The sequence below is a fragment of the Parasteatoda tepidariorum genome, chromosome 10, assembly GCF_043381705.1.
Source record: "Parasteatoda tepidariorum isolate YZ-2023 chromosome 10, CAS_Ptep_4.0, whole genome shotgun sequence".
Taxonomy (NCBI): Eukaryota; Metazoa; Arthropoda; class Arachnida; order Araneae; family Theridiidae; genus Parasteatoda; species Parasteatoda tepidariorum.
The window spans coordinates 33501449-33516123 of NC_092213.1; the positions used below are offsets into that span (position 1 = coordinate 33501449).

The 14675-nt window shown below is 25.1% G+C and overlaps 1 long non-coding RNA gene across 4 annotated transcripts in view; it reads left to right on the forward strand.

Annotated features, from left to right (window-relative positions):
- The window catches only part of LOC107437847 (uncharacterized), a 336010-nt gene that overhangs the window by 289854 nt on the left and 31481 nt on the right, over positions 1-14675 (forward strand). The gene's annotated exons all lie outside the window — the stretch shown is intronic.

A 14675-nucleotide genomic window follows, 5' to 3' on the forward strand; every position in this document is an offset into this window, starting at 1 on the left:
AAATTAACACCTGACTTTAGTAGGAGTTTTTTCCTAATCTTATTTGATTTTAATGTGAAAAATAGAAAGTACACCCAATAATTAATTTATGTAATTCAATAAGGAATATTCTACACAAATTTTGTCACTTGAATAAAATTTAATCAGGTATGTGACACTGTATAAACAAATTTTAATACTTTTTAAATTTTAAGTAATACCATAAATTTTTGCATTAAAGCAATTTTCTTAACTCCATAGAACTCTGCCATAAATTTCAAATTAATTCATTGATACAATCTGAAAGAAAATGTTTGTTGCTTGTCGCTGAAATTATTATAAAAAAATGGTGGTAATAATAATAATAATAAAATAATTGCAAATTATATTTAAAAATGAAAAATAAAACATTTAATTCCACAAAATGTCTTCTTTAAAGAAATTAATTAATAAAAATTCTTTTAATGCAGCTTATCAAGGAAAAAGAGTTTAGAAAATAAAAAACTCAATTATGAAAATAACAATTCTGTTATTAAAATGTACTTTTCCATAAGTATCCCAAACCCTTAACTTGCGTCCACAAGAGGGCGTGCGTATCGCCAGCGGTCCGTGACATATGACCATGTGATTATCAGAATATGTAGCGGACTCTCTTTATGTAATGACCGGAAGTTGGTGCGTGAGCGGATGTGTCTTTAGGTCATTTACATAGCACCTGTTTAGATAATATCAAACTTAATTGCTCCCCCAATCCAAAAAAGTGATCTTGTCTGAGCATCGGACTTAGATCTACTAGTTATGGTTCGTTGAGTCATGAATTCCGCCTTCACACGGATATATTCCAACAACTTGTTTCGATCAAAGATATTGACGAGTTATTTAAAAATAGAAATAAAAAGGATTAACGATTTGCTTGTATTCAGATAAAAATAAAGCAATGATATTCGAATACCTATAACTATTTTTGTAAAATTAATTTTTTATACTTGCAATGAGGGAGAAAATATTAATAGATGTAAAGTTTTTATTAAACAAATTTGCTCTGTTTGGATTCAGGCGAAATTCAGTACAAGTATTATTTGCTTATTATACTGAATTTTGTATGAATTCAATGCATATACTTTCATAAATATGCATGTTCACGTAACGAAATTTTATAATTTTCATTTTAAAATATAAAAAAAAATATTGTTTATTTGCATTCAGTTAATAACAAGATATGGGTTATAATAAGGCCTCATAAATTATTATGCACTATTAATTTTTTTGCTAGTTGTAGTAGAATGAAAAATATAAAAGAAATTAAATATTCAGAATATATATGTTTTGTTTGGATTCATACAAATTTTCAAAAGCAAAATTTGTAAAAAAAATTTTAAAAAATACAAAACATTTGTCCAATTTTTATTAATGTATTTTGATTGGGAAAATTTAGGGAAGCGAAAATTAAATTACTTTCTCATCTTATAAATTTGATAAATTATTTTCCACAATTTTTTTAATAACTTAACTTAATGAGTCAGAGAAATTTGTAACAGCAAACGTTAAACGCTTAAAATTTATAATATTAACAATATATTAGCAGAAGCAAATTTCTGATTTCTTCTCTTTCTTCCTTTCTGATTTTTTAAAATAAATGTATCTTTTGGATATTTTAAACACGTATTATCTTCTCTTCGCAGCCATATTCAGATCACCCTTTCCTTCAAAAAAGTGTATATAGGTCTTTATAAATCAATTAAAATTCAAATATTTATTAAAATTAAAAATTCGAAGTCAAAAGAAATTTGAGGTTAAACAAACAGAAGTTCTCTTGTATCTATCGATTTTGGGAGACATCGAGCCGTTTCATACCAATAAAAATTTATCGCACCCCTTCCGTTTTTAATTTATTTAAATTTTTGAAGTCATAAAAAATTTTAATAATTACTTTTGTGTCATTGTGTCAGTCAAAGATCATGTGATTATAATTTTGTGTTTATCCAGGTAAATTTATCCAGGTTTAATAAATATTTATTGAATTCTACCTTAGATGCGTAGAGAAAAAAATTCTGGTAAAACAACCGCACTGCATGGTAATCACATTTCTGATAAAAAAAATAAAAAAAAAGAAACTTTATTATTGTTAATAAAATTAAAACGTACGATATTTAAACCTATCATTTGGTAATTTTTCCGTTCCTATGGCAGCGCTTTACAGAAAAATCCAGTTTTCAAAAATACAGTTATTTCCTTACATTTTGTAAAAAATACAAAATTGAAAAGTAAATTTAACAGAATAAATGGTCCTTATGCCATGCTCTCAGGTAAATTACCAAATTTTATCAAACTTTATCACATATTATGAAATTCTATTTCATTGTTAATTTTAACAAAACCATTACAAAAGCACTTAGTTCCCCACCGGCCTAAGACTCCCCGAGTAGTAAATGGTGAATCGTGCACATTAAATCTGTCGATTCACTGAGTCCTCCATGTTGCCATAACAAATCAAAACCTCTGAGAGTACTGATCCTAGAGTTTCCTTGTCTTCTGGATTGGTTTTCAAAATTACAAGGCTACGGAGTTGAACAATAGTAGTCGTAAATCCAATATTGGGTCGGCTGTTCAACGACGTATATAAAAAATTAATTAAATTTTCAATGAATGCATGTTATAGCCTTTCAATGAGGTGAGCTGGGTTCGATTTCCAGCGATGGTCGGTTGAAACGAATTTCACACCTGGATCACACCGACCACAGTGCTGACGTAAAATATCCTCAGTGGCAGGTGGATCATGGGTGACAGNCAGAGATATGTAAAGCACTTAGTTAGAAATTATGGAGCTTTTTAATGCTCCCATGGAGCTAGAAGCTCTGTAAATTTTGATGTATCCTGGTAGTTTTTATCATACTTATTTTCATAGTTCCTTATTTGGACTTTCGAAATTGAGTTTTTAATTTATCACTAACTGAAACGCAATCACTAATTTTAGGATGAAGTGAAACAATTTCGTATAAAAATGCTGAAACTTTGGTTTTACTTCAGTTTGAAACAATGATTAAGCAGACTTTGAATGCAAATAATTGGCCTCATAATAAAATGTAAAATGTATTCTGTTTGATGCAGTGTAAAAGTTTTTTAATTATTTAAAAGCTTGAAGAAAAATAGCACAATAAAAAATAATTAAAAGCTCTTCTTCGACGGTTTTTTGCATTATAAGAAATAACGTTTTTCAGTAAATATTATGCTGCTTTTAATAACTGAATTCTTAACTATAAGATTAAGTTTAGCCCACGTATAATAATCGCCTTCTGTGGTCCTTATGAAAATAATACAAGATATCTTTATAAATAGATTTTTTTTTCATTTAGAAACTGTAGTGAGTTTTTTAATTTTTGAATTGTAACTTCAAAATTTAATTGTTGGACTTATAATAAACACTGTTAAGGATAAACAAACAGTGAAAATTATTCATATATTCTAAAAACTTTTATCTGAATGTCTGTTAAAGATAGCTTTTCTTTTGAAAGTTAATCATGTTTATTTAATTATTAAAACTGTTTTCCATTTTCAAGTTAATTCTTTTTTTATTAAGATAGTAAATAGTTTAGAATTAAAACTTCTAAACTATGACTCCCCCCCCCCTTAGCAATAGAATGCCCAAAAAATTATTCTAAAGGGTTCAAACATATGTTTCATTATAATGGCTAATAAATTTTCAGAGTGAGAACATTTTCTAAATTATTCGAACAAACATTGCCAATTAACGTCACCTATCAGACAAAATATATGCTGTTGACATCACTTGCATAATTGTTCAAAGTAAAAATTTATTATAAGGGAAATTTTCGAACTTAAATTATTGTATGAATCAAATACCTAGTGGAATTCACAAAAGAAATATATCAACTAAGATGCAAACATACGTTTCATTCTCTTTGCTAACAACTTTTCAAGAGATAAAAATCTTATATTTACAGATAAAGTATTGTCTATTAATGTCATTTATTTAATTGTATTCATATTAGATTCATTTTTATTATGACAGAAATTTTTAAGCGTGTTTAAAAATTTGATAAGTTAAAATTTAGTAAACATGCGTGGAAAAACATGATAAAAAAACAATATTAAAAGATGCAAATATCTGTTTCAATATCTTTGCTAAAAATGCTAGCTTTTCTAGGGAAACAGTTTTAAATTTATACAAACAAGCATCACCAATTAACATTACCAATTAGACAAAATCTTTTCGATTGAAATCATTGCTTTAATTATTCAAAATTACACTCTATTATAAGCCAAATTTTTAAGTTTGTTAAAATATGTACGCAGAAAAAAGATAAATATATAATAAAAAATCTGAGAAGATGCAAACATATATTTCAATATATTTGCTAATAAATTTTCAGAGCGAAACAATTTTCTAATTTATCAGAGCAATCATTGTCAATTAACATCCCCTGTTAGACGAAATATTTTCTGTTAACATCAATAGTTAAATTATTCAAAATTAAACTTTATTATAAGGCAAAGTTTTGAACTTAAAATCTTGCACACATGAAATGCCTAGTGGAATTTGCAAAAAGAAAAAAATATGCTTTGAAAATTCTAAAAAGATGCAAACATACGTTTCAATCTCTTTGCTAATAACTTTTCAAGCGTAAAAAGCTCCAAATTTATAACTACAAACATTTTCGTTCTAATTTTACATGCTTCACAAACATTCAAACACAAGCTGAGGGGAGAGAAAAAAATATTTTTTGAAAGTTTTGAATACATTTGCTCCAGAAGTTGACAGGAAATTATTTGCACTTTAATAAGACAAGAAAATGAAGCACTAAAGTCAGAAAACCTAGCATAATTTCTTGAAAGAGTAAAATATTTATTATCTCCTCTTCACAGTTACGTTCAAAAAAATGTTTCACATTTAGGTCTTACTCCATGTTTACTGAACAATTCGGCAGAAAATTAACCTTCTCTGCATTTGCGAACTGCCTCACGTATTGAGAAAAATGAAATAGGGGAAGAAATAAGAAGGAGAAAAATAAGATGCAATAAAAAAATAATAATAATAAAAACTTCCTCAAACATCAGAGGAATGAAGTAGAATTCATACATTCATGCATGCATGCCGTCAATGCAAATGAGATACAGGCGTAAGCCCCGCCTCCCAATTACAACTGGCGCAAATTTAAAAGAAAAGGTGAAACTAACGTAAAGGGGTGCCGTCCGCTATGGTAGCCAGTTAAAAATAACGAAGAAATATCTTAAATTCGAGCTTGGAACAAAAAAAAAATAATAAAACACATGAGAAGGGGGGCGAAGTATCAAAAGAGCCTGGGCTTTCAGAGATTTATAGAAGCATATGTATTAGAATGTATGTAGGTATAGGTATGGGGGGATTGCTTAAGCATATTAAATGTATGACAGCCTCAAGAGGTAGCACCTATGGGTAGGCTGTAAAAAATGGGTTTTAAAGAGAGGTTGGAGTGAGATAGGCTTTTTAAGTCGGCACCGCCACAGAAGGCTTAAAAGAAAGAATCGAATTTTCTTCAGGATGGTCACGTGGGTATGAGAGGCCTTGTAATAGCATGAGATGCAGGAAGGGGCTATCTTTTAGACCAAAAACAACTGAAAGAGTATTATGAAAAGATAAATGGCAACGTGTGTTTCATCGTTAGCTGAGAGTGCATTACTAAGGGAAGGATTAAGTGTGTGTTTTGTTCTTAGTTTGAAAAAGTTTGAAAAAGCCGATATGGCATTTTGAAAAGATGTTAAAAGGCATTGGATTTTTCTTTAAATGAATACAAATTTTGACAAAACGTTCACGTATTGTTTAAAAATGATAATTTTCAAATTTAAGAATATCTTTCAAATTTATTACAAAATTCTAAAGTTGCTAGTTGAGCTCTGTTATCATTCAAAGCACATCATTTTGCTGAGTAGAGTAACAGTAACAGTAGAGTAACAGTTTGAACAATTCAATTCCATTTTAACCAACATTTTAAAATTATTTGCGGAGCGAATATGAAAATATGCTCTACTCTAAAGTAAAAACTATTTTCAATTGTTTACGTAATGGAATTGAAAATATGCTCGGTTCCATATAGAATTTTGTCAATTATTTACCTAATGGAATTATGAATTATGATCAATTCTATAATATAAGGATTCTATAACTATTCACGAAATGGGATTGGAAAATATACTCAGTTCAATAATATGAACATGTGAAGTTTAGAATCATAAAATATGTACGAACGTAATAGAGATGTAAAATTTGCAAAATAATTAATTCCTTTCCATATGAATTTTACCATTTGCGTAATGGAGATGAAAAATACATTTTAATGCGACCCAATCAAATCTTTTCATTTGTTTACGCGATTTTAACTGAAAAAAATGCTTAATTTCTTTTTTACAAATATTTTTCTTTGCTTACACTGTAAAAAAAAAATTGATGTATTGTTGCTATCATTTTTAGTTTTGAGGAAAACTAAATAAACTTTTAAGAACAGAACTGTAGTTATCGTGCAAAAAAATTATATCAAATTATCAAAATGACAATAGTTAAATTGTGCGAATTGATGCAAATATTTTAGTAAAATTGCTGCTGTAGTTTGCTTTTTAAATTAAAGGTATTTGCAATGAATCTATAAATTGATTCTAATACTCATAAAAATATGTGTTGACAGTAAACAAACAAACAAACAAACAAGAATAAAAAAAATAAAACTATAACTTTAAAATAAGTAAATAAAAATGAGACTACATGCATTTTGTATTTTTTACTAAATGTGTGGTAATAAGAGCTATAATATTAAAAACCAGAATTGCCGGTAAACCATACCATATGAGTAGAAAAATTAACAAAGTAAGGGTTTAATTACCGTAAATTAAGGTTCTTATTACCAGACTTATGCTGCTGTTTTTTTTNGACTTTATATAGAATACTTTCTTTTTATTATTCAAAAAAATTTTTTTTTTTGCAAGAAATGTTATTATCATACAGTAAAGTAATTTTACCAGAATTTTTTTTCCCATGTAATTTTTTTTTTCATTTCATCAATTACACTAAACCACTAATTATTTATTCTAATTCTATAGGGTGGTTCAAATTTTGCATCTCTCATGTAATAAATATAGCACTTATGTCCTCCAAGATGAAGTAAACTTTATGGTTGAATACAATCGTACAAAGTTAAATAGTCTTGTAGCAAATGGAAAAGGAATTCTAGAACCTAAATTTGAAGGTTGTTATAATTGATATTTACTCATTACGTAGATAATTTTGCAGTTGGGTAAAAGGGTCATAACATTTTCTTTAGACTTAATATGTTTAAACTTCCGTCAAAAAGTGAAGTTTTTATCAATGTATCAATTCCTTATTATTGACTAACTTCATTAAATATTATTTACTTGAAGTAACAAGTAGAAAATTAATTCTAGAAGCTAAACTTAAAGGTTAATATGAAATGACGAAATGAGTAGGTAATTTTGTAGCTAGATAAACTGGTTAAAACATTTTCATTAATGAATCAATTCATTATTATTTTCTTGACGTAGCTAATAGAAAATAAATTCTAGAACATAGTCTTTATGTTTGATATAATTGATGTCTGCTCATTAAGTCGATAATTTCTCAATTAGATTTACTGGTTATAACATTTTAAGACCTTTCATGATTAAATTTCAGTCAAAAATGAAGTCTTCATCAAAGAATCAATTCATTATTATTTATTTGACTTCATAATACGATTCCATTTTTCATTAACTGAGTTAATAGAATTTATGCGAAACAATTTTTTTAAGTTGATTTATAGACGCTAATGTGAAATTTCATTGAATTCTTTCTTTTAAAAATTAAATAAATATATAAATAAAACTTGAAAAAAAATAATTTAGCGATCATTAAGATTTAATCTAATTGCTCATAAGTGGGAGTAAATTAAACATTAAAAAAATATTTCTGATAGTTTATTTGATGTAATGATAAAGGAATGATATTCATTTGCTTTGAAACAATGAAATTGAGGAAAATGAAATTAAGAAAAGACAATGAAACTTTGTCGAATGTGGGACTCCTACATTTTGACTTCTCGATTTAAACCTATTATTGACAAAATATCATCATAAGTTTTGGCTTTTTGACGCTATAGTAGAACACTTTACATTTGTCTAATATACAAAAATAAACTCTACAACGTGCTAAATTGAAATTAACTTTTACTTTTTTAACACACAAAAGTGATTAAAATGTATTTGGTTATTAAGAAAATGAAAATGATGAGCGTTTTGAATTCAAGTTACTTCTTAGCCTATAATTTATACTAGTAAAAGAAAAAGAAAAGTAAGAAAAAGAAAGTAAAGAATTAAAGAAAGAAGAAGAAGTAAAGAAATAAAAAAGTAAAGAGATGAAGAAAAAAATGAAAATTAAGAAATGAAAAAAGTTACGAAGTATAAAGAAAAAATTAAAGAAGTAAAGAAAGTAAATAAATAAAGAAAAGAAAAGAAATAAAGAAAAATAAAGAAAAGAAAAAGAAAGACATGAACAAACTGAAAAATTTAAATTATATTTCTACTAACTATAAAAGCATAATCACAGAATATGTCTTTAATACTCATGATTTATTTATTTTTCTTGAGCAACTAAAGTTTTATATCTGATTTCAAATACATTATCAAGTAAGCTAATTTTTTAATTTTTAACTTATTTAATTAAAAAAATAAACTTGACAATTTCAACTCTGATTAATTTTACATAATTTTACTCCACCAGCGATTTTTTATTAAATAGCTGAGACGAATTCCTTTATTAACTAACTAAATTTTACAAAAATTATACTGCATAGAATTATTTCGTTTAATTTAATCATTTAAAGGCATGGTTTAAATTAATAAGTTAAAATATTATTTGGCATACTTTTCTATGCTTCAAAGTTGATTTTTTACTGCGATATTTTCAAAACATCCAAGATCAAAATGCGATGTTTTCATAACACCAAGATCAAAATCAATTAAATATTAATAATGATTGACAGTATTCTGAACAGTAACTCAAACCTTGATTGCCTAAGACTTAATAGATATTTTAAAGTTTAATGCTGTTTTAAAATTTTGCTACACGAGCTTCTTTTATACTTTGCAGTAAAGGAATTTAATACTTAAACTAAATTAATAATTTGAACAATTTCAGACTGAATTATTAATTCTTTTTAATTTTTAATTTTCATATTTTTAAAACTCTAAAATCGGAATTGCCAGAAATAAAGAAAAAAAAATAGATTTTGTGCCTAAGAATAAATCTAATCTTAGTAGCGTCGATTGTCTAAGACTTAATAAATATTCAACTGTTTAATAGTGTTATAAAATTTTGCTACATTAGCTTCCTTTATACTTTACGGTAAATAAATTGATCAGTTCAATTAAATTAATAAATTGAGGAATTCTTTACTGAATTATTAATTTTCTTTTTAATTTTTGTATTTTTGAAACTCCAAAAGCAGAGTTGTCAGAAGCGAAATCCCCAAAAAGGACTTTATGCCTGAGATTAAATCTCTTCTTAGAAGTTTTGAGATTCGATATCATCATTAATGAATTAAAGATTATATGGAGATATTGAGATCTTATTATTGATCATCGTCATTTAGCTAGATCTTTTAATCCGATAACACAATGAACTGAACTAAATATAAGTTATACGGTTAATAACGTCTAATAAAGCCAAATAAGTAATACTTAAACTTAAATGAATTAATTGCGTACATTAAATTAATGGTTTTAATGTCATTCACTGCTTTTTTAATAAAAATCGAGTTTTTATTTCTTTTATTTTTTTATTTTTATTTTTTTTTTTTTATTTTTTTTATCAANTTTTTTTTTTTTTTTTGTAATGAATATTTTTCAAGAAATCAATATTTTGATCCAATAATATTCTTTGACAATAAGCGCTATATTCTAACAATAAAGTTTATTTACTTAGGTTAAAATTATGTATGGTCGCAAGTATGTCTACTGCAAAATACTAGTTTCTAACATGCTTTAAAGTCAATCAATTATGTAACTTAGATAAAATAGTGAATTAAAAAATTTTATGACAAAAAAAAGCGTATTTTCAAAAAACTTATATTATAATTTTCCTATAAGAAGATCGAAATATTATTTATCAAAACTGTACAACAATCTCTGAACATCTAAGGTTCAATATCACTTTAAGAGAATACTGAACTGTGAAAGGAATCAGAATTTAAATCGGATCTCCTCAAAAATCTTTTTTTTATAAAAATGAGGGGAAAAAATTTTCCCTCTCCCTAAGATTTTACTCTTCCTTCCACTTTTTTTTTTCTCTAACAGATCCTTGCTCCATAAACGTAAAAATGTCAAGGACGAAGAAAGATTGCTGCCCACTGCCTTTTCCGGTGTCAGAAAAAGCTATTTTTAAGCTGATCTAGTTTGATTTCAATAATGCTATTCAATGACAATAATATATTGACAATTTCATGTGAAAATACAGAAATGCAGCTAGAAATACATACACAGAAATACAGCTAGAAATAATTCGTGATAGCATAATCAAATAAATCTTCATGATTTTAAATACATTTATAATGTTTTAATTGTTGATAAATTATTTAGCTTAAAAATTAAATCAAAAACATTTTAGTTTCTCAGAAAAAAAAATTTTGAATGCTTTTTTTTTCTTTTTTGTACAATAATATGGCCCTTTTTAAAAAAAGCCATAAATTTTTATCTTTGTTTGGTGGGGTGGTGTAGGGGGATATGTTTTTAATTTTTTTTTTTAATTGAACTGTGCTTGTAAACTTAAAAACCTTGAAATGCTTAGGAATAAAAACATTTAAAAATAATTTAAAAATGAGATAAATATTTGTATTTTTTATCTAAAGTTTTATATCTGCATTAAAATACACAATGATATAAAATATAAGTAAAAGCTTTTTTTAAATAAGCTATCGCGAGGTGATTGAGCAAAAGTTAATATTAAATATTAAATATTAAAATTAAAATATTAAATATTAATATTAAATATAAAAAGTTAATATTAAAATATTTACGAAATTCTATTAAATTATTTAAAATTTTAATATTAAAAAGTTTAAAGAAATTATCTTGAAAAGTTTTAAACATAGAGCATAAATAAAAATAACAACTGCTTTTTTTTTAAAAGCATTTAGAAGTAATCTCATTACCCTCAGTTAGTTTGGATTATGTGAAACTTTTGCAATTAAAAGAAACAAAAAATAAAAAAAGATTTAGAAAAAAGTGGACTAGGACCCAGGTGAGCAAAACTTTGATCTCATTTAAAATGTGAAAAATGTTATTAAAATTTTAAAAAAGTTGTGCTAAAAATTCTATCTACTATTTTTCATCATTTCATAATTTAAAAAAATGTCTACAAATAATACAGTATACAAGTATGGAGAAAATGTTAACTTTTACCATTTGTTCCTTTACATTGGTTTTATTCAACTAAATAATAACTGTTCTAGAATACTTTATATGTTAAAAACTTCTAATAAACAACTTTTTACTCAATATTGAATATTTAAACAGTAAACTTTCATGTAATGGCTCTCCTTTATGCATTTGTCATGGAACTTTTTTCATAAGAATATTAATCGTTGATCTGACATTTATAATTACTAATATGAAGATGAAACAATGCGCTTCTGAAAAAGGGTTTGCTTAATTATTTTATAGTCATCTTATATCAGGGGTGGCGAACCTTTATGCACTAACGTGCCATTTTTTCGAAAAAAATTTTTAACGAGATCATAGACGTGCCGACAAATAGTTTTGACTTCTTGATTATTGGGTAAATAATAATAATACTAAATACTATCAACTCAAAACTCTTTATTTACTACGAAAAAAAAATACATTTTGCAATACTCGTACAGTTATACTCGTAATTCAACTTAAAATAACATCAGTGTGACTTCTGTTGCTGCAGATTAGATGAAAAATAACTTATATCAGGATTGTAAGATGTTAGTTTAAGCAGAACTGTTAATTTTTTTTGCTAGTTATTTATTGTTAGCTTGTTTTTTTTTATGGTTATTAATTGCTTTTTTGGCATTAATTGTTCATTTTTTTAATAAATTTTTCGGGAATTTTAATTTAATTGTTAATATGCTTCATAGTGAACTTTGTGATCTGTGGCGTGCCCAAAATATTGTGTCGTGTGCCATAACTGGCACGCGTGCCATTGGTTCGCCATCCCTGTCTTATATTAAATTCAAGTTGTTTTATCTTAAATGTAATTTGTACTTTGTCTTTGATATTTTTCTATACTTTCACTTATATTTATTTATCTTTGAGAAATTCTCATTTTAACAGGATCATGTTTGCTCATCTACATTTTATATCTGACAGTTTTTAAACTTTTGACTACACTCTAAATGGTGATGATATTTTAATTATTAAAAACAGTGCTGAATAAATAAAAAATAAGTCGCACAAATTAAAAAAGAAATAAATTTTTTTTAGAAAATTCAAAAGTTTGAAATATATGACATTTTTTGGTAAATATAAATGCCTTTAAAACAATGGTCAAGAGGAAAAAAAATTTATCCCTAAGACAAATTACACTTCTGATCAGATTTGTACATAAATTTCTCAGCAAGACTCATTAAATGAGTACAATAAAAATTGCTCCAAAGCTATTAAGTAGATAACTAAATAGCATAGTAAATCGGCATAATTCTTCTAAGAGCGAAAAATCCGAATTAAATGTTTAGAGTGCTTGAAATTTAAAAAAAAAATTATATCTATATCTCATTAGGCAATAACTAATCTTAATCTAATTAGGCAATAAATAATTTTATATACTTAGAAATTTTGCTTTCATAAATAAAAATTTTTTTTCTTTCAGAATTTTTACATTAATTTAAATAATCTTATTGTAAAAAAATATTTAATAAAACAAACTCTTTTATAATAATAAAAAATAAAATTTTACTTAATAAACAAATATGCGTGCATTATTTAATAGATTTTTTAATATATTACATTTCATTATGCAATCTATTATATTCTTTAATAGATTTTTTGTATCTAAATTATAATTTAGAATTTTTAAACATGCCAGTTTAAAATTCCAAAGGTGTGTTGAAATTGTAGTGTATGAAGTGGGAGATTTTTTTTAAATAAGGAGAAGAATAACTGATTTATACAGAGCAAGATTTAGTTTTAATAGAAATTTTGGAGATTATTAATATTTTAACAACAGAAAATATTACCTAAAATAGTTTGCGAAAATATGTATATATAAATATATCTATCAGAACATTAACATTAATCAAATGAAATTCCTGTTATTAAGTTACTATACATCATTAAAACCTACAAAAATATTCAATATTATTAAACAAAAGCATTAAATACTAAAAAATTTTGAAGCTTTATGTGTTTTCATCATTATGATAGTTTTATTTTTCGAAATGTTTTATTCTAAATATATTTTATTCATATTGTAATCAATTTTCTTTATAATCACTTCCAGTAGCTTAATAATATATCAAATACAATGGATTGTCATTACTATACTTGAAATTTAAAAATTTTTGAATTTATTTAATAAAATATTAAGACTTTGAAAGTCCCTGAATTTTTTAACTAATCATAACGATTTTGTTCTGTTTTATCTTCGATTTAACTTCATTATTAGTAATTAATTAATTAAAGCATTACTAAGCGTCATAAAAATCCCTGTAAAACAATAAAAATTCTAATAATGTTTCTTTAAAATATATTGAGTCTTCTGTCTTCTTAACTAATTGAAATAGTTATTAAATCTTTGCTACTCATTTCTTCAATTGCTACTCATTGTAAATAATTAATACCATCAGTTATAGAATTAGAATGCTAAGTAAAGTAAATAATATTCCTTAAGGCTTTGATCCTTTTAATTATAATTCTAAGCACTAGTCTGTAACTTTCTTAGAATTTCATTAATGTTAATTCATTAATAAGGATGTAATTAAACTTGATTAGAACACTACTAAATTGATTTGTATTCTATTAAGACCAATATTGAAATCAATTTAATATTGTTGGATAATTAATATTTTAAAGTTTAAAAATTTATGTTTGACAATTTTTATCATTTTAATTTAATTTTGGATTATTTTAAGAATATGTATTGGAAATAATTGATAACTTATATTACGTTGAACTTAAAGCCATTATAGCATTTTTTATAGAAAATTATAATTTATTTTAATAAACATGTTTAGCATTTATTTAAGTTTTGATAAATCAAGCATTACCCCCTTAATAAATTTATTAATATTATATTAATGCAAAATATTTAACAGTTTAAAAGTTTTATTCTAAGCTGTGATTAGTAATTCAAACTAAATAGTTAGGATATAATTAAATAATAATAATAAGGACATAATTAAATTAATAAGGATATAATTAAACTTGTTTAGAACACTACTAAATTGATTTGCATTCTATTAAGACCAATATTGAAATCAATTTAATATTGTTGGATAATTAATATTTTAAAGTTTAAAAATTTATGTTTGACAATTTTTATCATTTTAATTTAATTTTGTATTATTTTAAGAGTATGTATTAGAAATAATTGATAACTTATATTACGTTGAACTTAACGCCATTATAGGATTTTTTATAGAAAATTATAATTTATTTTAATAAACATGTTTAGCATTTATTTAAGTTTTGAT